Source organism: Amblyomma maculatum, chromosome 3 (assembly GCF_055883805.1).
Source record: "Amblyomma maculatum isolate TAMU_Amacu chromosome 3, ASM5588380v1, whole genome shotgun sequence".
Taxonomy (NCBI): domain Eukaryota; kingdom Metazoa; phylum Arthropoda; class Arachnida; order Ixodida; family Ixodidae; genus Amblyomma; species Amblyomma maculatum.
In genome coordinates, this window is record NC_139346.1 from 170,351,860 (window position 1) to 170,376,761 (window position 24,902).

General features: G+C 47.6%; 1 protein-coding gene across 1 annotated transcript in view; it reads left to right on the plus strand.

Annotated features, from left to right (window-relative positions):
* Positions 1–9,749: 9,749 nt before the first annotated feature.
* The window catches only part of LOC146196878 (E3 ubiquitin-protein ligase MIB2-like), a 121,520-nt gene continuing 106,367 nt past the window's right edge, over positions 9,750–24,902 (plus strand). Inside the window, exons 1-2 of the mRNA XM_084598571.1 lie at positions 9,750–9,858; positions 9,994–10,086. The gene's annotated coding sequence lies outside the window, so the exon portion shown is untranslated. The remainder of the gene's footprint in view (positions 9,859–9,993; positions 10,087–24,902) is intronic.

Genomic DNA, 24,902 nt, shown 5'->3' on the forward strand with positions numbered 1-24,902 from the left:
GAAGACACAACAGATCAGGCCCAACCAGCAGGGACCACCAGAAGCGATAGGGGCGACGCCAGACAAGCTAGAGCACGACAGCAAAAGGGTAAGCTGGGCTCAGGTTGCCTCTCCCACTGCGCTAAATGGGTATGGTCCATGCCAGGATTGCACTAGGCTCGAGGAGCAAAATAGACAACTGAAAATAAAACTATCAGAACAACAGAAACGCCTTAATAAGGTGGAACAACAACTACAACAACTGCTACAAATGGGTCAGAAGCAAACTGCCCCCCAACCCTCATCAATAGTATCGATACAGCCACAATCGGTACAAAATGCTGTAAACACCTCCGCATCTCAACCTCAACAGGCGAGTGTACTCCAAACGCAACAGCAGAAAACGCTTACGCAAACTCTCGGACTTCACACTCAAGAAAACGCACCAAGCATTCTTACTCAAATGCAACAAATGATTATTCAAATGCAGCAGACCATGACACAACTAACCAAACAACTCCAAGACCAACAAATTGCCACGCAAACTCAATTTGCGGCAGTTCAAGAAGAATTCAATTCGAAAATCCAAATAATAACTCAGGGGGTGCGAAAACGCACGGGAATCCCCGATGACCCTCGACTAAAAACCCACCGAAGGTCCGCTGGCATGACAGATCTCAGCGACTGCGAGTCAGTGGCGAGTAACGCTGATGGCTGCCTCCCCTAACCGGCAACCAAACCACCTAGAGCTCTGGCAGTGGAACTGTCGCTCCTTCAAGAGGAAACGCAGCTCCCTGCAGATGTTTATTCAAAATCAACCGATACCTCCGGACGTCATCTGTCTCCAAGAAACAGGATGCACAACATACCTCAAAGGATACCTCACATACACCCATGACACGGCACCTAAAATAGCTACACTAGTGGCCCCCGCACTAACAGTCATACCGCACGACCTTCCCTTCAGTGAAATTAATCAAGTTCTCATCGAGATCATCTCTCAAAAAAGAAGAAAGCAGAGTGTGTTTGTTCTAAACCTTTACAGTCCTCCAAGCAACACGCACGAAGATTTCAAGCCACTTTTACTGGAATGCACACGCATAGCGGGAACGAACCCCCTTATTATTATGGGGGCCTAAACGCTGTACATACGGCATGGGGCTACCACAAGGACACCCCGAAGGGAACCAAGTTGTTGGAAGCGGCTGAGCAGCTGGACCTCTGTCTTATGACGGACACCATGTCCCCCACTAGAATAGGAAACAGTGTAAGCAGAGACACCTGCCCAGACCTAGCTTTCACCAAAAACATAAGACATTGCACCTGGACCAATCTAGAAGAAACACTTGGCAGCGATCACAAAATCCTTAGCTTATCCCTAATGACAACCCGTATGAAAAGGAACATTGGCTCTACTAAAATAACAGACTGGGATAAGTTCAGACAAATTAGACGGCCACACGACGGCATCACAACAATTGAAGATTGGGTTCAAAGCCTGAAGGATGCTCATGCAAAAACGACCAAGACTATCAACACAACGACAAAAACCCCAGAAGTAGACAGACATCTCCTACATTTATGGGAAGCCCGAAAAAGTCTATTAAAACGGTGGAAATTGCAAAAATTAAATAGAAAACTTAAAATGAAGATAGCACAGGTTACGGCTGAAGCACAAGAGTATGCTATAAAGCTCGCCAAGCAAAACTGGGCAGATTTCTGCAATTCACTGAAAGGTACCCTAAGCACGGCTAAAGCATGGTCAATATTAAGAAGCATGATAGACACATCAAAAACCAAAACGGCCACAAGAAGAACCCTCCACACCATAGCCCATAAATACCCGGGCACAGATGCAGAGTTGATCACCGCCATGCACAAGAAATACATAGGAGACCATACTCCGGCTTGCCAAACTTCATATGCGGGTCAACCAAACCCCTCCCTTGACTCCCCCATAACAGTGGCGGAGGTCTACTCAGCCGCCCGTACATTTACAAGAAACACTGCCCCTGGAGGAGACAAAGTCACCTACGCTATGATTAGGAACTTAAGCACCGAACATCTGCAAGACCTAACGAAGTACATCAACGAAGAACTGTGGGAGAAGGGACAGGTCCCATCAGCTTGGAGACACGCGGATATCATCACCATACCAAAGGCTGGAAAGCCACCGGCTGTGGAGAGTCTCCGTCCTATCTCCCTCACTTCTTGCCTGGGAAAACTCTATGAAAAAGTAGTCCACCTAAGGCTCCAAAATTACATCGACCAAAACAACATCTTTCCTTCCTGCATGCTGGGCTTCCGCAAGGGACTCTGCACGCAAGATGCTTTCCTCCGGATTAGGGAAGAGGTAACCAACACCATACCCCGAAAAGGCGAAAATTTCATTCTGGCACTAGATCTCAAAGGAGCATTCGACAACATTGGCCACCAAACCATATTGCAAGAATTAAACAATATCAACTGCGGAGAGAAAATTTTCAAATACGAGAAGGCTTTCCTCTCAGATCGCACAGCCACCATAGGAATTGGAGAGATCCGATCACCAAAAGTACCCATGCCGAACAAAGGTACACCGCAGGGTTCAATAATCTCTCCAATGCTATTTAACATAGCAATGATAAATTTAGCAAAAAAACTGTTGACCCGCACTGATATTGGCTTCACTTTATACGCGGACGACATCACCATCTGGGCTACTCAGGGATCCTTGGCGCAAAAAGAAGAAGCTCTGCAAGCCGCTATAGACCTAGTCGAGGAATTTGCCGGGGAGAGTGGTCTTCAATGCTCCCCAGAAAAATCCGAACTTATCAGGCTACACAGAAGAAATTACAAGTCCCCAGGAGAAATTCAGCTCTCTCTAGGAGACCAGATAATTCAAGAGAAGGACAAGATCAGAGTTTTGGGGCTGTGGTTGCAAAGCAATTTGAGAGTGGATTATACAATCAAAACACTCAAAACCACAGTCAACCAAATTTCCAGAATGATTAGAAGGGTGACCTGCCACCGGAAAGGGATGAGGGAGGAGGACACCCTACGCCTTGTACAGGCCCTAGTCGTTAGCAGAATTACCTACGGGCTCCCATATCACGAAATTAGATTCACTGATAAAAGGGCCATTGACACTATCATAAGAGGAGCCTATAAAACGGCCCTAAACCTCCCGCCAACAACATGAACGGAACGTCTTTGGGCACTCGGAGTGCACAACAACTTCGAGGAGCTCAAGGAGGCGGTTCTAGAGAGTCAGAAACAACGCCTAACAACAACGCAGGCGGGTAGGGAAATCCTGTCAAAACTAGGGCTATGGCAGGCACTAAGAACTTCTGAGATCAAATCACAAATTCCGACATCCACAAGAAACAACATCTATGTGAACCCGATACCCAGGCACATGCACCATGAGTTACAGAAGGGTCGAAGGAAAGCCAGAGTCAAATCATTGGAAAAACAATTGTCTAAAGACGCGGAAGTTGTCTACGTGGACATAGGGGCTTACGGCGAACCTGGCAAGTTCACAATAGCTGCAGTTGACCACAAGAAGAGGCCAATTATTCAGGCTTCGATCTATGCCAAGGATCCTGCGGAAGCGGAATCACTGGCAATAGTCATCACCATAAAAACACAAGACAACCAAAATAAGTCATCACACGTAGTGACGGACTCCCAACCAGCCTGCAGGGACTACCTGGCCGGAAAACCTCACAAAAGAGCGTGTGCAATATTACGTTCCATCTCCCAGACGCACACAATTACATGGACACCTGGACACGAAGGCCTAGAAGGAAATGAGGTAGCGAATGATCTAGCCCGAGCTCTTACAAACCGGGCGGATCCCCATCCCTACCTCACCCCTCTCCTAGGACCCTACGGCGACAGGCTGGAACACCTACGGTTAGAAAGAAGAATGTTCTCACCACCACACAAACACCTTCCTTCCTCAGACGCTATAGACTGGAGAAAAATACAAACAAACACATTCCCTAATCTTCACATTTTAAATACGATAAGCCCAACAAAATACACGAGTTACTGTCCTTGGTGCGGTGCAAGCCCCACACTCTTTCACATCTCTTGGGAATGCCAGGACAAACCTGACCCAACGTTAATAGTGCCATGCCCGACACACGAGCAGTGGGAGGCGGCCCTGACCAGCGACAACCTGGACCAGCAAGCCTGGATTATCCAGCTAGTCCGCAAGTCAGCTGCTGCCAGCGGAGCCCTGGACTAGGGGCAGCGACCACCCAGCTCCTGCGAATATTTACTTATTATATGCTCATTAAAAGTTTCTCTCTCTCTCTCACACCTAGCTAGTTTTCTTGACTCGAACCTTTTTTTCAATCCAGAGCAACATGGCTTCAGGAAATCATACTCATGCTAGACACAGCTACTTTGTTTCACAAACTCCATGCTAACCCTTATTGACAACCGTTCCTTGGCTGATTGTATCTTCTTGGATTTTTCTAAGGCCTTTGACAAAATAAACCATCATATTTTACTACTTAAACTCAAGTGTCTTAATATTGACAGACGTCTTCTTACCTGGGTCGAAGTTTTCCTCATCGGTCGATCACAGCATGTCTTTGCTAACAACAATAATTCACCGTCAACACCTGTTACGTCAGGTGTACCACAAGGGTCCGTTTTGGGCCCTCTTCTTTTTTAGTTTATATTAATGACCTTCCTAACTGTGTGACTTCCCCTATTCACTTATTTGCCGATGACTGTGTTATTTATCGCGAGATTGCTGAACCCGCCGATGTTTCTGCTTTACAATCTGACCTCAATAATATAACTAAATGGTGCAGCACATGGTGTATGGACCTAAATGTTAAAAAATGTAAAGCTATGCGAGTGTCGCGCAGTAATTTCCCCCCTGCTTGCTATGTATTGAATAACACTCCTTTAGATACTGTAACTTCGTACAAATATTTGGGTGTGCATATTACTAATGACCTCAGCTGGAAGCAACATATTGATTACATTATTAACAACAGTAACCGCATGCTTGGGTATTTGCGCCGTAACTTTTCGAAGGCACCTGTTTCGACTAAAATGACTATGTACAAAGCATTGGTACGTTCAAAGATTGAATATGGTTCTGCAATCTGGGATCCCGGTTTCACGAACTTGAAATCCTCACTTGAGATGGTTCAAAATAATTCAGCGCGTTTTATTCTTTCCAATTACAGTCGCACTAGCAGCATAACTTCAATGAAACTAACGTTATCTTTGCCATCTCTCGAGCTTAGAAGGAAAATTTCACGTGTTAGCCTTTTTCACAAAATTTATCATCATAACGAATTGAGGCATACTTTCATTTCGCAGGCATCGTATCGCTCCTCCCGCGTTGATCATGCTTACAAAGTAAATGACATAACTTGCAATACTAATGCCCTTTTTCATTCCTTTCTACCTCGTACGTCAGTAGAGTGGAATCGCCTTCCGCCCGATATCGCATTAATCCAAGATCACGATTCATTTCGCTCATCACTGATGCAATATCTTGAAGCTGATCCGTGACACTTTTTTCCCCCCTGACTATTATCTTATTTCCGTTTTTGGTTTTTCATGCTTGTTTGCTCCCAGTGCTGTTGTTCTTTTCGCTGTATAATGCTGTTCTCTCACCGCTTATGATTGTTTTCAATTTATTCCGCTTGTATAACTTTCCTTATTGTAAGATTGTTTTCGTTGTTCTGTATTCCCTTGTTCGTTTAGCCTTTGTTATGTTTTATTCATTTAGTGTTCTGTGCTTTCTATCATATATGATGTACCACTCCCCTCTGTAATGCGTATGCGCTTGAGGGTAATAAAATGAAAATGAAATGAAACTATATAGGGCAATTCAATAGTTCAATGGTTGCAGTGAACGGTCACAAACAGGGCAGGCATATCATCTGGTGAGCACAAGGGATTACGAAAATGTCAAATGGGAAGATACTAACGATAGCACAGATGATGAGCAAATTGTCAGAGATTGCATCCGGCTGCTGCCCAGTTTAGACATTATGCAGCATGTTTTGTGGAGGTGGTGGAAAAACACGCCTTGTTTGAATATACTACGCTGGATTGAAATGTGCGGATTACCTTGTACCAACACCGCAAGCCAGACACCACATTGGCTAAACTCCGCAAGGTGGGGGACCAGGTGGGCCGCATGGTCCGCCGGGTTTCCAATAAACGCGGGGGGTTACGAAGCAAGGATGCCTTGCGGCTGGCAAACGCCTTCGTAACCAGTCTAACCCTGTATTCGACTCCATATCTCCACCTGCGGAAGCAAGATGACTATGGCCTCGAGGTAATTCTCCGCAAAATCATTAAGCGCGCCCTCGATATCTCGGTGAACACCTTAAACCAGAGTCTCATGGCGCTGGGAATGGTGAACACCTTCAGGGACTTGAGGAAAGCGCACCTCACAAATCAATACGCGTTTATCGCAGACGCAGTTGGGCCGCCGCCTTCTTGCCCGTCTCCACATCCAACATACCACACTTATGGAAAAACGGGGACGCATTCCAGCGCCGTGGAGATGCGCCCTCCGCGTACGCCCTCTTCCCGCCAAAATGGCACGCGAAGACCATGATGGCAGACGCCTGGCGCGGGCGGAAGCCCTGGCACGCCATTATGGTTCCAAACCCGGCGTTTTTTATGTGAACGCCTCCGGCCCGCACCATGGGGGATGGTACACGGCCGCAGTCGTCCACGAGGCGCAAACAGTCAACGGTCTTAGCTTCAGGGCCTGCAACATAACTCATGCGGAGGAGGTCGCCATAGCATTGACTGCTTCCCAATATTACTCGAAATATATAATTTCCGACTTGCGAGGGGCCTGTGGGAACGTCGAACAGGGCTGGACCTAGCCTATCGAATACTTCAACATAGCTCCTACATTGGGGACCCCGCTACCCGATATATTATTTGGGCTCCTGCTCATCAGGGGCTGGCGGGAAACGAGGCTGCCGACGCCGCCACCCGCGCGCTCTCTCTCCGGGAAGTTTCCTCCTCCTCCCCCTCCGACCAGGACGCTGATCCTAATCCGGGTTATACATTCAAAGATATCGTAAATTACTACCAATCTAGCCACAGCATTTACCCCCGCCCATGTAAAGCCCTTTCAAAGGCGAATGACCGGCTCTTACTCCGCCTCTATACCAACACACTGCTGTGGCTGGCAGCTCTAAAACACTTCGACCCTGCTTTCTCTGGCAGCTGCCTGCACTTTGGGGTGGCGTCTTCGGACGTCTACCATATGGTGTGCATGGTGTGGGCCTACCCCTCAAATCCAGCTATCCCCCCTCACCCCAACCCGGGAGGACTGAGAGGCGACCCTGCCCGGCTGTTCCGACTTGCAGGCCCAACGGGCCTTAGTCGGGTGAGCCCGAGCGGCGGCAGACGCCACTGGGGTCCCGAACTAGGGACCTCCACCTAGTGTTTGTGAGGGTTGGCCCCTTCAGGGTCAGCCCATGCGTAACCTCCTGCATTTGTATCCTATATAAATGTTTTACACCACCACCACTCCACCCTCGGATGTAGTCTTTGCGAAAAGTGCAGAGCGCAGGGAGTCTGCTTCTGAGCCACTTCGTGCGGTTTGTACGCATTTCCAGTCTTCAGTCTTCCATTCTTAAGAACTAGAGGAAATCTTGGAGCTCGTCTTGGGGAACGGTTGCAGTACTGGCCTTCCTTCGGCAATATTTAAGGCAAAGCTGATCTGGAATGCTTTTCCGAAGTACAGTCAGCAACAACACGCCGTATGTGTTCGATGTCACACCCAGTGTCTAGAGGCTTCGGATCCCAGACTGTACCTCATCATAGAGGGTCCTGAGCCGTTCTGTGTCATGGAGGTTGTTTACCGGAAGAACGCCGAGCGAGCGAGACATATGTTCCTCGATGATGACATCCTCCTTGCCAAATCTTTCTGTCAGGGTCTTGATGGCAACGGCATAGTTCTAATTCCTTAACGACAAACCCTCGATAGCCGCGGCAGCCTTCCCTGTAAGATATTTTGTTAGGTGCTGAAATTTATCTATTGGTGAAAGAGCTCCGCTCTCGTGAATAGTTGCCTCGAATTGGTTCCAAAATCTCTGCCATCATCGCAAATCCCCATTGAATTTATGATTTCGAGCTTCGGTAATTTCGTTGCTGTCGAGGGAAGCTGGCTTGTGGTAACGTTGGCGCGGACTGACGGTTGAGAATTAGGCTCGCGGCCCTCGTTACCGATGGAGTTGTCGATCTGTCTTCGCTTGAGTCTTGATCTCGCAGAGCTCTTTTGATACGCGTTTTAGTGACGCTTACCTTCTAATTGTAAGCATTGCGGACAATTCTGCGTCAAGTTCCTGAAGATCTATTTTCTTTTCATGCCGTCGTTAACTGTTTTTAACTATTCTGACGGCTCGACAAGAAGGACAAATTGTTCCTCCAGGCTCACAGCTTTTGACTGCAGGCTGTTGTAGGAGGTTGGTGGCTGCGGCGACGATCTTGTCGATGACCTGCCGGTGCGGCTTGCTTCTTTTGAAGTCGCTCCATGTCGCTAGTTGACTAATGGCGATTTCCCCTGGTCGCTACGGAGCACGTTTTCTTGCTCCGGGACGACGATTTCGAATTCCACTGGTCGACCAAGGTAGGTTGCGCGTATTCCGCTGGTCGTTTGGGGCAGCTCGAGACGCTCCAGCTCGATCCGCCGACCGAAGTCGGATCTCGCCGGAAGTCCTAGTCGCTGACGCGGTCACTTCCGGATGCTGCTGGATTCTTTTGGCAGTTTTTGACCATTCCAGCGACATCGGTAAAGGACACTGGGCATCACCGTTTTTTGCGCGAATATGTCGAAGTGCGTCTATCGAAAAACGTCTGCAGCGTTAAAAAATGAGAAATCTAGTTGTTGAGGGCCGCACTCCTGCCTATTTATCACCGCAAACATTTTGGCGCTGGGATGCGGCTACAACTTTCGAAACCGGCTCAGCTTTATTTCCGCCCCGCGCTCTACACGTTCCGCTGGTCGACCAAGGCTGATTCACTCTGCAGCGCTTTAGGTCGGCTCGGGCGCCCAGCTCCGATCGACCAGTGGAAATCGCCATAACACTTCCCGGGTTTCGGCACGAAAATGTCGAGTTCCTAGTTTTTCTTTTTTAGGTTAGTCAAAAGTTTCACTGTACAGCGAGCACCACGGAACGATGCTAGCAGGTTCGCACCACAATTCTCTTTTTACTGCGCGTGTCTCGTTCGAGCGGCAGGGCTGCGCACCCAGGAGCCTAAGGAACGACACACACACGGTTACGAGACTAGCTTTATTTTACAAGAGTCGGACAGCACCGGAGAGGAGAGAAACATGAAAGGACGAGCGGGGGGAGAGGGCTGTCTGATGTGGCTTCGGCATGCTCAGGGTACATCAGACATCACAAATCACTGGTCTTCGCGGGCTAGGAGCGGGTCATCTGCAGCTTCGGCTCTGGTTTCGTTAGCGCGTTCGAAGTGCGGGCCATAATTCCTGGATGCCATTTTGTGTTCTCGTTTAGTTCTTCTTGCGCTCTCTACGGTGCCCCTTATGTGCAGGATTCTCTGAGACACGTACATCTCCCATTTTCTACAGCGGAAAGGAGGAACGCTGAAGCGCGCGTACGTTGCATCCGAACAATGCCGTCGGCAAGGTAGATGTACGTCGTTGGCGCCATCTCAAATGTCCAGGATTCCTCGATGCCATGCTCGATGCGCGCGCGCCGCCAGCACCGTCGCGCCCTCTAAGCGCACGGCGGAGTCTCGGGCGTGTAGTGCGAGTACAGCATTAGGACGAGCGAGCAGGTCGACAAAGGCAGAGAGGCGTTCGCTCTTTGGGGTCTGCGTTGCCGTAGGCACCGGCAGCGATAACGATAACATAAACAAACGGTAAGTTGTTGCTCGCACTCAGTCATCGAACCTACCTGTAGGCGGAGAAACGTAGAAAGAAGCCCGCGCCTGTCGGTGGAACTTGATATCTGTGTATGCGCGTGTTTATTTGCATAGTTTCGTGCGCGCATGCAGGACTGCGGCAGCACCAAATTCAAGCGAATATTCAAGGCTGTCGGTTGTTATGCACCATTCAAAACTATCGTCTGACGGTCTCGACTGACACAGGTGAGTCGAGCTCTTGCGAGCTGCGTACGCACGCGATGCGTTTTTGTGTTGTGGGCAAGGTGGGTTGCTTCGGTGTAAAAAAATTCACCGAAATTATCTGAGTAGTGCCTCCCAAGCCTCTGTCCGACCTTTTTAGTTTCTGACCAGCGACACATTTCAACTTTTTATGAATTTATTAACAACTTACAGCTGTTTGTCACGCGGGGCGCGCGTCATGCATTATATGCTGAAGACGCACTGCACAACAGATGCACTCTTTACTTTGTTCTTCCAGTAAACAGCTGTATCTTGTGTTGGCAGTGTGCCCCTCCTACGCATAGGCGAACGTGCATACTCATCTAAACGAAAAAAATTGAAGGACGCTTAAGCTTCTCCTTTAAGAATGGAACGCGATAGCACAAGAGACACCGTAGTGCGCCCAGCACTGGTAGAGGCAACCGCTTTCATTACACGTCTCTCAAGAGGGAGCTCATGTTCCGACGCTTCATGCCCTAGCGGTGACGTCATCGCTTCCCCTAGCGGCTTCTGCGAGATAACCTTTCGGCTCCAGTTCGCGCGTACAAGCGTTCCTTCGCTAACAATGCGGCTGAGGCGTGCACTCAGCAGGGAGGCTCTCTTTCGAATTCCTACATAGAGCAACTTGCTATACTCATTTTTATTTATTAATCCTCCCGGGACGTAGAAGCGCTGCCAGCCACCTTGCGAAACGTGCGGGCTTTAAGTTGCAGTCGTAGTTCGTCGGCAACATCGTTGCCGATCCGAGCCGGCGCGATGAAGACCTCGGAGGCCATGCCCTGTCTATCTTATTCCGTGCGCCACCCGCATGATGGCGTTACGTGCACGCCAAGCGAAGAGGAAGCACAGCGGAAAAGTAATTTGCCACTCGCTTAACTGCATGTTCTGTAATTCTGTAATTTACATGCTCATAATTATTATTATACGCCCCAATACACACACCGCAATCGATAGACGCGCCTTTGTCCATTTGAAATAAATCTAGCTGGCGTGGTGGAGTGTTTAGCGTGCTCGTCTCGCACCCCGGAGGCCCACGTTCGATTCCTCAGGTCGGCGATTTTTCCTACTCGTTTTTGTTTATTATGCTTCTGGGATTTTTCGCTCACGGTCAACGCCGGACGACGCGGGACGGCGGCCGCCGACGACGACACCGACTTTTCTGCGACATGGGGCCCTTAATGCTACCGCGTTAAAAAAAAAAAAGAAGAAAAGACACCGATGTCAGTTATAGATCAGGTGGCGTGATGCCTGAAATGTTCGATGGTGAATAATCCCAGCACCTACAGCCATCAGCACGCCAATCTGTGGAACGCTCGAGCACTGTTTCGCGATAAGGGATGAGTTTTAAACACGATTGTAGAGATGATGGTGCTAGGCTGAAGGCGCGTAGGCGTACTATTTGTTACGCAGCGCAAAGCTCCTACGCTGTACTACACAGCCTTTTCACTACAACACTCCATGGTAGTGTTTCGATATCTTCGCGATGCGGCAGTGCACGACTGCTTCCATGGGCGCAGTGTCCTAGCTATGGTGTAATCGTGTTATGATGAATATAACAGAGCAAACATACCGAGTTTTCAGGTCTATGGTTTGTGCTGGTGTGATAAATTAATGATTGAAGACGAACCGGATTGCAGTAATGATTACGCGAGTCTTTCGACAGACTTAATGGCTGGCCTCGGCGTTAGCCTGTATAAAATTAATCCTGTCAATTCATGCCACAAGGGACGGCCAAGGCGCATCGCTACGGGGCTCATGTTAACAATGTTTTTGATTAAAAAAATCGCACATCTGCTCCTTGGCACTGTTCTGTAGATCTTCATGCTGTGCGATTCCTGCAAACACGCGCCGCACAGCTTCAACAACGATGAAACATTTGCTCGTCTGTCTGGCGTCACGTATCCAAGTACTAGGGGACTGGGTACAGAGTTAACTCCGACGAAGTTTTCTTGCATAACGGTTTTGAATTGGAAGCTTTGTACAATGATTTGGTCCCTTTGGCAATGTTGGAGGCTACATACGGCCCGCGATGCAAAATCTCAAAACGTGTCTGGGTTGCCTGGCTATTTCCTCGCGCGCGCCATATCAGCTAGGTCTACTCAGAAAACAGACCCATGCATCGCCAACCCAAAAGCTTAACGAGAATTAACTAGCGCGCGCGCTTATGACAGCGTCCTGGTCCGTTGGCCTCTGGGTCCAACTGTGCACCTTAGTACGGTCTCAGGCGCAGTCGCCAGCTCCTACTGGAGCTAATGTCAGCCTTGGTAATGCGCTAGTGCGGGCATCATTAGGTTTGCAGGTGGCACATAATGTGTAGCGTGATAGGGCCTGTCACATTTAATATTTTATTGTCTGATGGCCCGGTGGACGCTAATGCAAAGGGGAGCCAATAGTTGTTGCACTGTGCTGGCGATTCCCAAGGCACCTCAAGGGTAGCGTTGGCCTGACAGCTCGGGTTACCGCGGCAAGCATCAGCAGGTCCCGGCAAATGATGAGGCATCGTCTAACAAAAAGAAAAACGTCTGATATGGAATCATCCAATAACGGCGAGAGAAACAGGCCCCGGGAAGAAAGGATCGGCCCGGTCACACAGCAGGCGTCGCGGCGGCGACTCTTCAGCTGGAGCGACCGCCAATTTTGTACACTCGGCACTCCGGAGGGAGAGGGGGAAGAGTTTGAAAAGATCGCAGTGATAGTTAAACCATTCGGGCGAAGGCGTGGGAATGGATGGGCTTCCCTATACAGCAAGTATTTCTTGCTGTTTTCTTCTTCTGCCTTCGCTCGTACAGAGTGGTGTTGGTGACCACCGCTGTGTCCGTGGCTCAGCGATAGGCTGTGGCGCGGAGAGGAGAACTTCCCTTCTCAGACTGTACACATTTATTTACACTTTTTACACTTATTTACATCAACGTCGTCAGATGCGACATCAAAACATAGAGGGCTAACTGCAATTGGGTGAACGATCAGAGGTCAGAGGCCAGCAGAATCACACTACACTTTAGGCCGGAGTCCCTTGAGACCTCAGTCAGCATAGCCTCCCTCCTCGAACAACCCGTCAGCCCTCCACTCTCGTCCGGACCCAACTCTCCTCTGAGTCCGACTGGCACAACGCTCGCTTCCTTAGCGTTACCCAAATTTCGAGTCTAGTCCGTTGACCAATCAACAGCTAGTCACTCTGTGGCCAATAACATGCAGTATTTCAAATTGAGCTGGCCAATCACTGTGCCACATATACCCCTCTCCTACGCATGTCAAGTAAAACAAACACAACGCATGCACTCAGCAGCGAGTGGTTGCGCACGCACACACATCTGCGATTTACACTCTCTCCCGAGGTCTTTCCTCAGTTCACGCAAGAGGCCCCAAGCAGTCGCAAAGACAAACGGCGTCGACGGTTACACTTCCGTAAACACACCCATATAAACACACACACGCAAACCTGTCCAAACACTCCGATCGCTGCCCTTGGTAGGTTGCGCGCGGGAGGCGGATTCAAAGGGATGTCCAGGCGTCTTCCCGAGAAGACACGTCAACAGCGGCTCCCTGTGCAGCGCATTCTCCCAGGCCCGTGTTTCGCCGCGTTTCGGGATTTATGGCCTCCGCGCCCTCTCCACTCGAACCGGGAGACATAGCAGTTAGCGCTGAACCCACAACCACTGCGCTTACGCTGTGCTTTCTAACTGCACTGTTTTGCTTCCCTGGCGGCACGGTCGAAGCGCGACTTTTCGGAGAATCGGGACGGACAGGACCAGAAGCGTCGACCGCTGGCATGTGTTCTGGTATAACTTCCGAAAAGCGGCTGCCTGCGCGACCGTCATAAATGAGCCAGCGTCAAGCTGCCCCTTGACCTTGGTCGCCCCTTCGGAATTTCCCTCGCGGCAGTGTACCCGCGATGAACACTTCGTTTCGGGTCGAAGCCCGCAAACTTAACTGTGATCGTCTACGGTTCATGTTCGTAGGCGGCGGTCGTCTCTTCGCGCACCGCGCTTGACTAAGAGTTCGCACAAACAAACGCGCACACACGGCGCCCGCACATGTTGGCGTTGGGTAGTAGTTGACGCTGCTCTGCAATGGCTCGAAATAAAGCGTGTTGCACAATTAGAAGCGCGCTGTAGAATGCTTCTCCCAACTAAACCGCGGAATCCTCGCAGTTCAAATTTCGCGCAGAAATGGCATTTTGTCGTTACTACTTTTTAATATCAAATATGTTTGGGTTACTTGCCTAATTCAATCAAATCAAGTCGGATGTTGTTACCGTATGCGGCGAAGCAAAAGAAACCATTGCCTTAATGCCAACACCGATGGCGCCATCTTGTGCAACAACTTTCCGTCGCTTCTTCATTCATTCATTCATTCATTCATTAGGATTACCTCTTGTTGTGACAGAGTTGTTCTATAGGTGCACTTGTATTCATTTTTTTTATCAGTGGTTGTTTTTGTCTTGTGCCCACTGCTGACTTGTAGGGGTGGTGAGGCCCGTCAAGCGGTGTATAATTCACTGATTTTTTCTCACCATCCCCAGTTTGCATGTACAAACTGAAATAAAGCTTTATTGATTGATTGATTGATTGATTGATTGATTGATTGATTGATTGATTGATTGATTGATTGATTGATTGATATGTCGCCTTTGGTGTTAGCGTTGGGGCGATGGTTTGTTTTGCTTCGCCGCCGCCGATATGTATTTCTCAGCCTGGAACCTGTGATCCTGGAAGAGGATCACTTGTCCCAGGCTGAGAAATACATACTGAAGAAACATTTTTTACTATTTATCCTTGCGGACTGATGGTCTTGAAACCGCTGTCGCCGCGTCAACGATCCCACACGACGAAGGCGAAAATACACATTTAAGCCGGCGTATGCACAAACTCGATTCATCTGGAATCCGCAAAAGTGTGGTGCCTGCGGTCCCGGCGAAGTTACACGTACGCCCAAGAACCTTTTATTGCGTAAGCAATACTGCGCCAGGTTTCGGGCCGTCGCGTATCCCCGGCGGACGCCACTTCGCACTCCTGGCGTTCCCCGGATCACACTCTCTCACCGCATGCGATGCGAGCAAGGTCCGATGTTGCATGCGCGCGTCGAAATCCAGGCACGTGCGCCAAAGCGGTGGTCGGGACGCACAAATCAGGGTCCAAGGGGCGGACGGCCGCCGCCCAGGGTAAGGAATTGCGCATTAATAAAAAGACGATCGCTAAAGGAGTGAAAGTGGAAACAGAGAAATAGGAGTTCGCATCGGGCTGTCAATTGCTATGCAGTCTTACAAGGAGAAGCATGGACGATGCGCCGAATCCAGAAAACGGCAACGGGCTCAAAACACTGCTGTAGAACGTGAACAACGGCTAGAAAAACAGCGAGCGCAAGCCGCTTCTAGACGAGCGCGTCGTATAGCCGGTTTCAACCTAACAGCCGCAGCTACGCGGTTGGAGCAGAATCTTAATGCCGGCGTTGCTGTGTATGTTAAACAGGGTGTTCAAGCCAGTGCCTTACTACCGTCTTTGCCGAGTGAACAAGGGAGAGGCACTATGTGTGAAGCTGGGTGAAACGGGAGTGGTGGTAACGGGGCTATACATTTCCCATCAAACAAGTATAGAAACTGCTCTGGGCGTCGTGACCAGCGGTATGCCCAACCAGGCAGAAAAGGGGATAAAAACTGCTCTGAGCGTCGTGGTCAGCGGTATGCCCATCCGGGCAGAAAAGGGGTTGATTTTGTGCATCGGTGACTACAATAAAGACCTGGCGAGCAGAGGTGGGCAACCTCATGAGGTCAACCTCAACCTCAAAATGACCTCAACCTCACGGAGTGAGGTGAGGTTGAGGTGAGGTCGGCAACACCTGAAATATTTTTGAGTGAGGTCAGCAAATGAGACCTCAACCTCATGCGTGAGTTTGAGGTTGAGTGAGGTCGTAACTTAGTGAGGTCGGCTTGTGAGGTCGAAATTATTGTTTCCCACAGCGATAAAATAGCCGGCAAAACACCTTTCATAATGCCTGTCCTGTGCACTCTTTTGGCTACCAACGCGCACATAACGAACAGTTTGCGTCTGTGCGTTTGCGTTCGACACGAAAAAAAAAAGGAGAAAGGGAGGGGGGGGGGGGGGCGTAAAGTGCAGCGCGGCAAACGAGTGGGGTCGGACGACGGCTGCAAACTCGAAAGAAGGTGAAACAAGATCCCGCCACCATTCCGAGCGAGTTTGGGAAGTAAAGAAAGTCAGCACAAACTCGAAGGGTTTCCAGACCTGCGTGGGTGTGTCGGCTTCTCGAAAAAAAAAAAAGCTAGAATAGTAGAAAAGAGGGAAGCGCAAGATCCAGCAACCAAGGAATTGCTTGGGGAGAATGGCACGAGAGAGGAGGTTTCAGAGAGGCATTTGGAAAGAACAAGGATGCAGAAGAGACGAGAGATTAATTGCTTGACGAGAAGTCACCCCACGAAGACTGTATTTTAGTAAATAAAATCTGCTTTTGCTATTGTATATGGTACGAGTTACAACGAAAGAAAGCAATAGAACGGTAGATCGTAGTTGTGTCATTGCAATCCACTCTTTTATTATTATTATTATTATTATTATTATTATTATTATTATTATTATTATTATTATTATTATTATTATTATTATTATTATTATTATTATTATTATTAGTCATTAGACATTAAACTAACCCTCACATAAAATGATGAATTTAATGTGCCCTTCTCGGAGAATCATTGAAGAACAGACAGGTGACTGACGACTGCTTGCAGTCATCCCTTTCTCATACCCTACGGGAGCTTGCCCCTTTTTCATTTACATGTTTGTTTATCGAAGGCCTCCCCTCCGTTTTACAGCTTGGAGCCAAACTGGCGGTCGCGCCTTTTGTTCGTAAGCTGGCTTCTGCTCGTTCGGCTCCGCAGCCGGTGTCCGATCTCAACTAGCGGACAAAGCGCGGACCCGGGAACCCCTCCGCATTTCTTGGAAAGTAAGCCACTGCACATACGCGCGCCTCAGTCTGTGTTTTGGGGTCCCTTCTGGGAGTTTGTGAGTTTTAGGTATTTTTAAGTGCGTTTCTGTCAACGGGGCCGAGAGTTACAAGGACAGTGGCAGTGTGGGCGAGAGAGCGAGATGTGTGCGCGGTGCTCGAGCGTGTGAATGCGCGAGTGAAGATCTGCGTCTCCTCTTCTCTTTAGTTTTTCAGTACACTTGCACCACCCCTATTTTTCCTCACTTCTTATTTTTTTTTATTACGTCTTTATTTCTGCTTACGGTAGGCATTTACCTTGCGGCGTTTTGTGTAGTCACTTACCAGTGCCCCCTCTCGCGTTTGTGCACCCGTTTGCTCACAACCGGCCGCTTTTCTGCGGTACGGCCAATCGTCACCCCCTCCCCCTAAGAAAAAAAAATCAGAAGAGACAACTCTCAGATTCTTCCTCTCGCAACATTCTTTTTTTTTTTTTTGCTTCTTTGGCTTTTGGTTGTGCGTTACCTCCGACTGGCGTATTCCTGCTAGTCTAAAGAAATATAAAGACAGGCCCTTCTCGCTTCTCGGAACGCCGCGGCGGCTGCGCGGACTTCTGTCGCTTGTCGACCATGCAGGCATCTCATCGTTTCGCAGGAGGGACACGCTAGTCAGTGTTCAAACTCTGCTCTTCCTCCGTGTAGAGCGTCGCCACCCTGCTCATCACCCGCTGGTCTTCCTCTCTTGACGAATGTTATGCAGTCGAAGAAAAACGAAACAATTCTCCCGTACCATGGGTTAAGTGTTCGCGCTTCATTCTTCCAGTGGGCGTGGTTCTCTCTTCGCGACTAGAAGCTGGTGTCTCAGCCCCACGTTCTCACAGACACCAATCGTTCCTGGAACGTCTGCTTGGGAGTCGCCCCCAAACAGCGTCGGTGAGCAGCCCGAAACGGCAAAAAAAAAAAAAAAATAAAATAAAAATAAGCAGCATCTAAACAACATGCTATGTTCTTCGCCACTTAGCGTGGCCGTCTTTTTCAAGCGAAGAGACGCAGCCATGGCCGTGGTCGACGACTTGCTGTAATTTATGACGGAAGTTACCGCCCTTTCCAGCTGAGGTTTGCCCTTTGAGGTCTATCCCATTGTTGAGTTCGGTGGCGTCGAGGGTGCATGACATGGTTGCGGTTATGGCAGGTGTGGTTATGGCAGATATAGCGAAAAAATCTAAATATGTCGATAATGATGTGTGCGCGCGCAGTTGTCGAATTACAAAGCCATCGAAGGCCATTTCCGTTACAATAGCCACTCAAAAGAAACGAAAAGCACTGTAAACTCGGAATGCATTCACTGCGACAAGCCGTGCGGACAAGAAAACCAGTAGTTGAGCTTCTCTCGGCATCTCAAGGTAATGTGCGAATTATCTCTAATCCAACGTATTATTTGTTTAATTTACATCAATGATAAAATGACTGTTTTGGGGCTGCAAATTCGCCGTTAGTTATTATAAGTAGAAGGGAGGGCAATTTTTCCAATAATTTGTCACGGCGTTTGTTCCATACAGCACAACCCACTCGTCAGGATTACCGAAAGTAGCGCAATGTCAAAAGTCAAGCATGCTCTACCTTTTCGCAACTAAGCGTCTCTGCATATGGCAACATTTTGTTCTGTCCGCCTCTTGTGAAAAGTCCCACGTCAGAAGCCAATTTTATAAAAGAATGTTATGGTACTACAACTTCCATATGTACGTAAGTGGCCGATCTATGTTTTGTTTTTGTTTTTTTTTTTGTAACAGAGACGTAGCACTGAAGAAACATTAGATTGCTTGTGATTTTGTCATCCGATTCGATTTCAAATCGCTGGAAAATGTTTTCATCAAGAAATTATTACTTGCTTGTCATAGAGGAAACACTATTTGACGGTCACAGATATGTGCGGCGTTTCACTGCAGGCCTTCGGGGTTCGCATCCAGCAGCGCCAAGGACACACAAGCATTACAGCGGGAATTAGGTCAAAAGTCACCATATCAAAACAAATTATAAAAATAAAATTTCAAGAGTTGAAACTGACCAACTGTACTGCCGTTATTAGGTTAGCCTGCTATGAATCAGTAGCTCTGCTGGCAAATGTTCCAATTTTTTTACTTTACAAGTAAGCCTCATCATATTCAATGTTGTTTAAAATTTATGTCGTCATTCTGGCTTGTCACCACGCAGGACTTGTGCCATGACGTTTTATAGTTAGTGTTCTCAATTGAAAAAGCTTTTCTATTTTTTTTTTTTTTACTTTTGAGGTCGAGCAACCGACCTCAAACTCACAGTTTGAGTTTGAGGTGAGGTTGAGTGAGGTCGGTGGTTGCATAAAAAAATTGAGGTGAGGTCACCTGGTCAAACCTCAACCTCAAAGCGTGAGGTTGAGGTTGAGTGAGGTCATGAAATTTTTATTGAGGTTGAGGTGAGGTTGCACTTTTTGAGGTCAAATGCCCACCTCTGCTGGCGAGAGACAGTGCTTTCATCCAACTCTCTCCTACAGTTGAGCCATTTACAACCTAAGAATATAGCGCAGTGGGGAAGCAATTTGAACCTTGTGATGTACAGGGCTGCAGCCGAAGATGGATACGTGGTCAGTTGAGTCGAGACCAAGTCTCACTACTTTACTGACCACCGATGTATTTTCATCGGTGTTAATAAAGCCAAAGAAGCACTGTGTTTCGTGTCTTTAATCGTGGCTAAACACGTCAAGCTACACCCGCAGCTATATTACATGCCGAACCTTAAGCGCACCCATTGCAGTATTGCTTGCGCAACTTACCAGGTTTAACCAGAGCTAAACTACTGCCGTTCTTTACGTCACGGCGAGCACGGCCGCTTGGAACCCCACGTGAATTCGATGTGGCGGGCGCGAACTGGGTTAACGGCGTGCCAGGACATGCATGCGTGAAAAAGGTTGGTCGTCCGGTCTGCGAGTCGGATATAGTGCCTGACTCACTGCAGCTCCGATTCTCGACGGAAGCTGTATGCTGTGTGGAACCATGCAGAGGTGCGATACCGATACGTGTCGAAGAAAGCGCGTGATTCCCACTCAAGGAGCCCAGTTCGCTTCTCCTGATTCGTCGTAAAACGGCATTCGATCGGCCATCACGTGCATAGTTTGCGTTTTTACCGAGTGACTTAGCTTTGACTGCGCGCAATGCACGGCTTCTTTTCGCGTTGTTTTGGCCTGTACCGGGCGACTGCGGAGACAGTAGTACTATTGCATTGAATCACGATGAACGGTAAGGGACGCAGCTTTAATTAATCTAATGTCTCGATGAACGCAATTGCCGACTTTAATTATTCTAGTAACAGAGCCAGAAAAATTTAAGTTGGAGATAGGTGTGATTACTTAACGACCTTTTGCCCAGCGCACAGATGTGAAGGTAACTCAACGCATTTCATTTGGGTCTCTGATAGCATGATAGCGCATCGCTGGTCAGCTTGTATGAAGGCGTTGCATCATAGCCCTGCTAGAGATAATGTTTACCAGTCGCTTCCGGTATCGAACGTTGATACCGTCTGTTGCTGTCGTTGTATCCTTTTTATTGTCTGGAAAACCTTATCTCGACGATATGCGTGAGAGGGTGGCTCTAGCTGTTTTAGTGCGCTTAGCAGTGTTATTACTGCGCTCAGGCAACTGTACGATAGCCATTTCTACAACCTGCCTCCGGCCTAAAGGCTACTGCAGCGGCAGGCCTCCACAAACTCAATTTTGTCGCACAAAACGTGAAAACGCAAAAGTTGCGAATTTTCTGTACCCATGCTCAGGCTTTGCACCAATGTTCTACAAGTATTCACAATAATGGTTTGAAATTGCCACTTGGAGGATTCGCTGGATCTGTAAATCGGTTGTTTGTTTTGCTTCTTTTTTTTAATCTTCACACAACGGCAGAAACCTCGGAGATATAGTTATATTATCGCGGGCGGCAGAACCCGTAAATGTTATCAGCTTGACTGACGTGTTTCCAGTTCATTACTTTTATAATATATTTACCGCTTACACTAACAAGACAAATCACTCAGTGTAGTTGCAACATGAAGAGCACAGAATTTAACAGGTAACTGCTAACCCCAGCACTAGCAGAGTAAGAAATAGTTGCCATCGAGTTCTCCGTGCAAACAGCTGTGTACGTTGGGAATGGAGGATATTGGTTTTACACTACGAAAACAATAAAATGTGCTGCCATGCAGGCGTAGTGGTGTAGTCTCCAATATGCAGCGTTGCTTGTCTTGTATCTTTCACTGGTGTGAGCAATCATCTCGAGCTTCATATTTGGTTTGGCGTAGTCTCAAAGAGCCGCTTTGGAGCACGTTTTGTGGATAGCGAATGGGAAAATTAATATGAACCGTAGGCAAAGGTAATGGTCGGAAGAAGCGAGTATAATCGGTAGCACCTGTACTGCGAAAAATTGTTCCAGGTCTGCATTGCGTGACATAGCGGCCTTTTCTATTTGCGAGTGCTTTTTATCTTCCGCCCGATAATTCAGCAAACAATGCGAATGTCGATGATTGCTGCTTGTATAGGTGTTTTGCTGTTTATTATCTATAGAATTCTCAGTGCCTTCGTGCTCAGAATCAACTACGCGTCTCCTGTATTTCGCCTCAAGATGAGATAAGTGTAGTTGATGAGAGCATGTTGCCGGGCTAGTTTGTGATCCATTAAGTAAAAAATTTAGCGCAAAAAAAGAACACAAAGGACAAAGAAGAACACATAAGACGTTTAACGAGCGCTCGTCAAACGTCTTATGTGTTCTTCTTTGTCCTTTGTGTCTTTTTTTGCGCTAAATCTTTTACTTAATGAGATAAGTGTGCTCTTTATTGTACACATTTTACGCAAGTTGAAGAAGTTATTTTCTGACACGAAGCGTATCCGTCGCCCTGCATGTCCACCAAGGCGCGGTCCATCTCTCCGTCCAGGGTACACTGAAAAAAAATGTTGAAAATACAGAAATTTAGGCAGCTGTCCTTCCAGAAAGTTTCTGCGCTGCTATGTTTTCTGCTTTTTAATGTTTTTTTTTGTGATTTTAAAGTTTTCTTCTGTTTACAACTGATAGAAAAGTTTTTTTAAATTGACAAAAATTTTCTGTTATACGGCGTTTTTTTGTTTTTTTTTTTCTTTCGCAGTGAAAATAATGATGAAAATATATCTTTTTCTTTTACTCGTCTTTCATTTCACGTTTTCTGCCTTTAACAACAATAAAATTGCGTTAAGCGCCAATTTCTTCAATGAACGCTATTTTAGGGCAATAGCCTTGCCAACTACATCTTATGAATATCTCTCGGCGCTGGAAATACTCGATGGCACCCATAAGTTTGGGCTCGCAACAGCCGTTGTCTAGCCATCAAAAAGAGGCAAGTGGAAAAATGCATAACAGATACCACTGTAGCAGTGAGCCAACCAACAATGGATCTCAATACGGCGCCACTAGTTATCTGCTTTCGAATTAAAATTTTTACGCAGCCGATCATCGGACAGCGTCTTCGGGGTTGCCATACCATTTCGCTTTCTATTCAGAATTTACCTATTATTCAAGTAAAAATCAGTTTGCGGTAGAAAATAAAACGCACGGCAAAAATATATCGAATTGTTAGCGTTCCAATCAAGGTTTCGGCTGGAAAACAGAAAATTACTGTTTTTTTCGTGAACGTATTTCGGTCAATGAAGAAGAACAATGAAGAAGAATATTCTCTGTACTGGTACAAAAAAATTCTTTAAAAATGCCTATAATTTCACACAGGTTTTACAGTTTACGCCCATCAAGTATAATTCGTGACTGCCCTACATGGCCGAAAAATAAGGCACCACTACTCACAATCATTGAATGTATAACTTCACCAGACCAAGTGTATATATTTTGTATATCTAAGGTAAAAAAAGAAATGTAATGGGGAGAGATGCTTAGTGGTTAGTGAAACCAAACTGCCGGGGCGGTGCCCCCCAATCTGCCCTGGAATAGGTTGGGCGGCTGGATTGGTCGGATGGTCGGGTGGGGAATCTGGTTGCTAGGAGCGGGCTCGGGCTCGGCTCCCTCAAGCCGGTAGATGCTAGTCGGAACAGCCCGCTTTCTTCGACTCTTCTGTTGTTATCTCTCTCGCGGAGCCACCGCCCCGAGTAAAGCCAAATACGCGTCCGGGCAGATGCGGTTTCTGATAATGTAGAAAGCAAGAATACGGTGCTTTCTGCTTTCTTTCTTTCCTTTTTTTTTACAGTGCACTTCGGATTTCTTCAAAGCAAACAGGTCTGCAGCATATCTCAAACAATTTTGCTACGTGTGGCACCGCAGCGGTGGCCTAGTTGTATAAACCCTGCACTTCGCCTGCGGAAGGTGCAGGGTTCGATTCCTTGTGCCTCGGGTACCGAAACGGAGATAAAATAACCACGAGCTTTCCTAGCGCTCTGCTCCACCTAGGTGAAATGCTCGGAAAATGAGTCTTAACGATGCCACCTTGGGTAAAAGAAAACACCCCGTGCCCTATACCATTAAAATGAATAACCATCGTCCCCTTTCTGCTTTGCCAGCAAAGTTTGGGTTGAGGCTCGGCGTCGACATGGAGGCGGACTCGTCGCTTCCACGCACGAGATCACATCGAGAGAGCCTACTGGGCGCCGCGAAATCCAGGTCCACAGCAACTGTCGTTCTGGTCGCGCGAAAACTAAATTTTGAAGGGACTGTCGCTACCACGCCCGTGTGGGATCCGAGCTGTCAACAGCTGGATTACGTTCGCCGTACACGGTTGCGACTAGCCGCTATAGCGTCGTAACGCCAGCTCCAAACAGCTCCACGTACTCACGAGTAAAACTTTGTCGCTGTTCCTGAGCTAGTGGCGTTGCCATGAATACTTTTCGGGAGGTCAATAAAAGAAAAAAATTAAAGACCCCTGCAGAATCTGCATTGGAGTAATGCGAAAGCACGGATTCTGCTGTTAATTGCTTCTAGTTGCTAATTCACTTTTTTTTACCCATTTTAGTCTTTAGTACTTTCAAATTGTGCGCCAATTCCTTCCTATGCCCATTTTCAGCTCTACTTCCGGTTGCGTGACGTCAAATCCTCTACGCCACATTAATTCACTTCTTGCTTGCCCATTTTAGTCTTGGGTACATTCAAATTGCGCGCCAATCCCTTCCTATGCCCTTTTTTGGCTCTACTTCCGATTGCGTGATGCCACATCCTTGACGTTAACCTAAGTGACTGATCTAATTAACTATTTCAGTATTTGACACATTCAAATGTGGTGCCAAGCCTTTAACTAATGAGACCAGTTTCGTCTTTAATTTTACATTTTTTGCCGCTAATTATTTACCTAATTAACCTATTGGCCTAATTATTTTTCGGACTCAACATTACGGCACCCTCTATCGAGTGACATCACTCATTAACCTCTACCACTTCTGAATTATCACAACTGCTGCGGACACGATTTTGCGTGTTTTGCCTCTAATTAATTACTTGATTTACTTATCGACCTAAATATGTTTTCGGACACAACATTGCGTCACCCTCTGTCGATTGACACCACTCACTAACCCCTTCCACTCCTCGATTACTCACAACTGCTGCGGACAACTTTTACATTTTTTGCCTGTAATTATTTGCCTAATTAATTTATTGGTCTAATTATTTTGTCGGCAGCAACATTACGTCACCCTCTATTGAGTGACACCACTCCTTAACCTCTACCACTTCTCTTACAACTGCTGCGGACGCGATTTTGCGGACGCGGCCTGCGGACGCGGTCTGCGGACAGAAATCTGTGAGCATAGCGAAGTAATGCTCAGGCATTAATAAGCGCAATACGGCTTTGTGTCAATCGGTCGAAGCTATCGCTGCGGACACG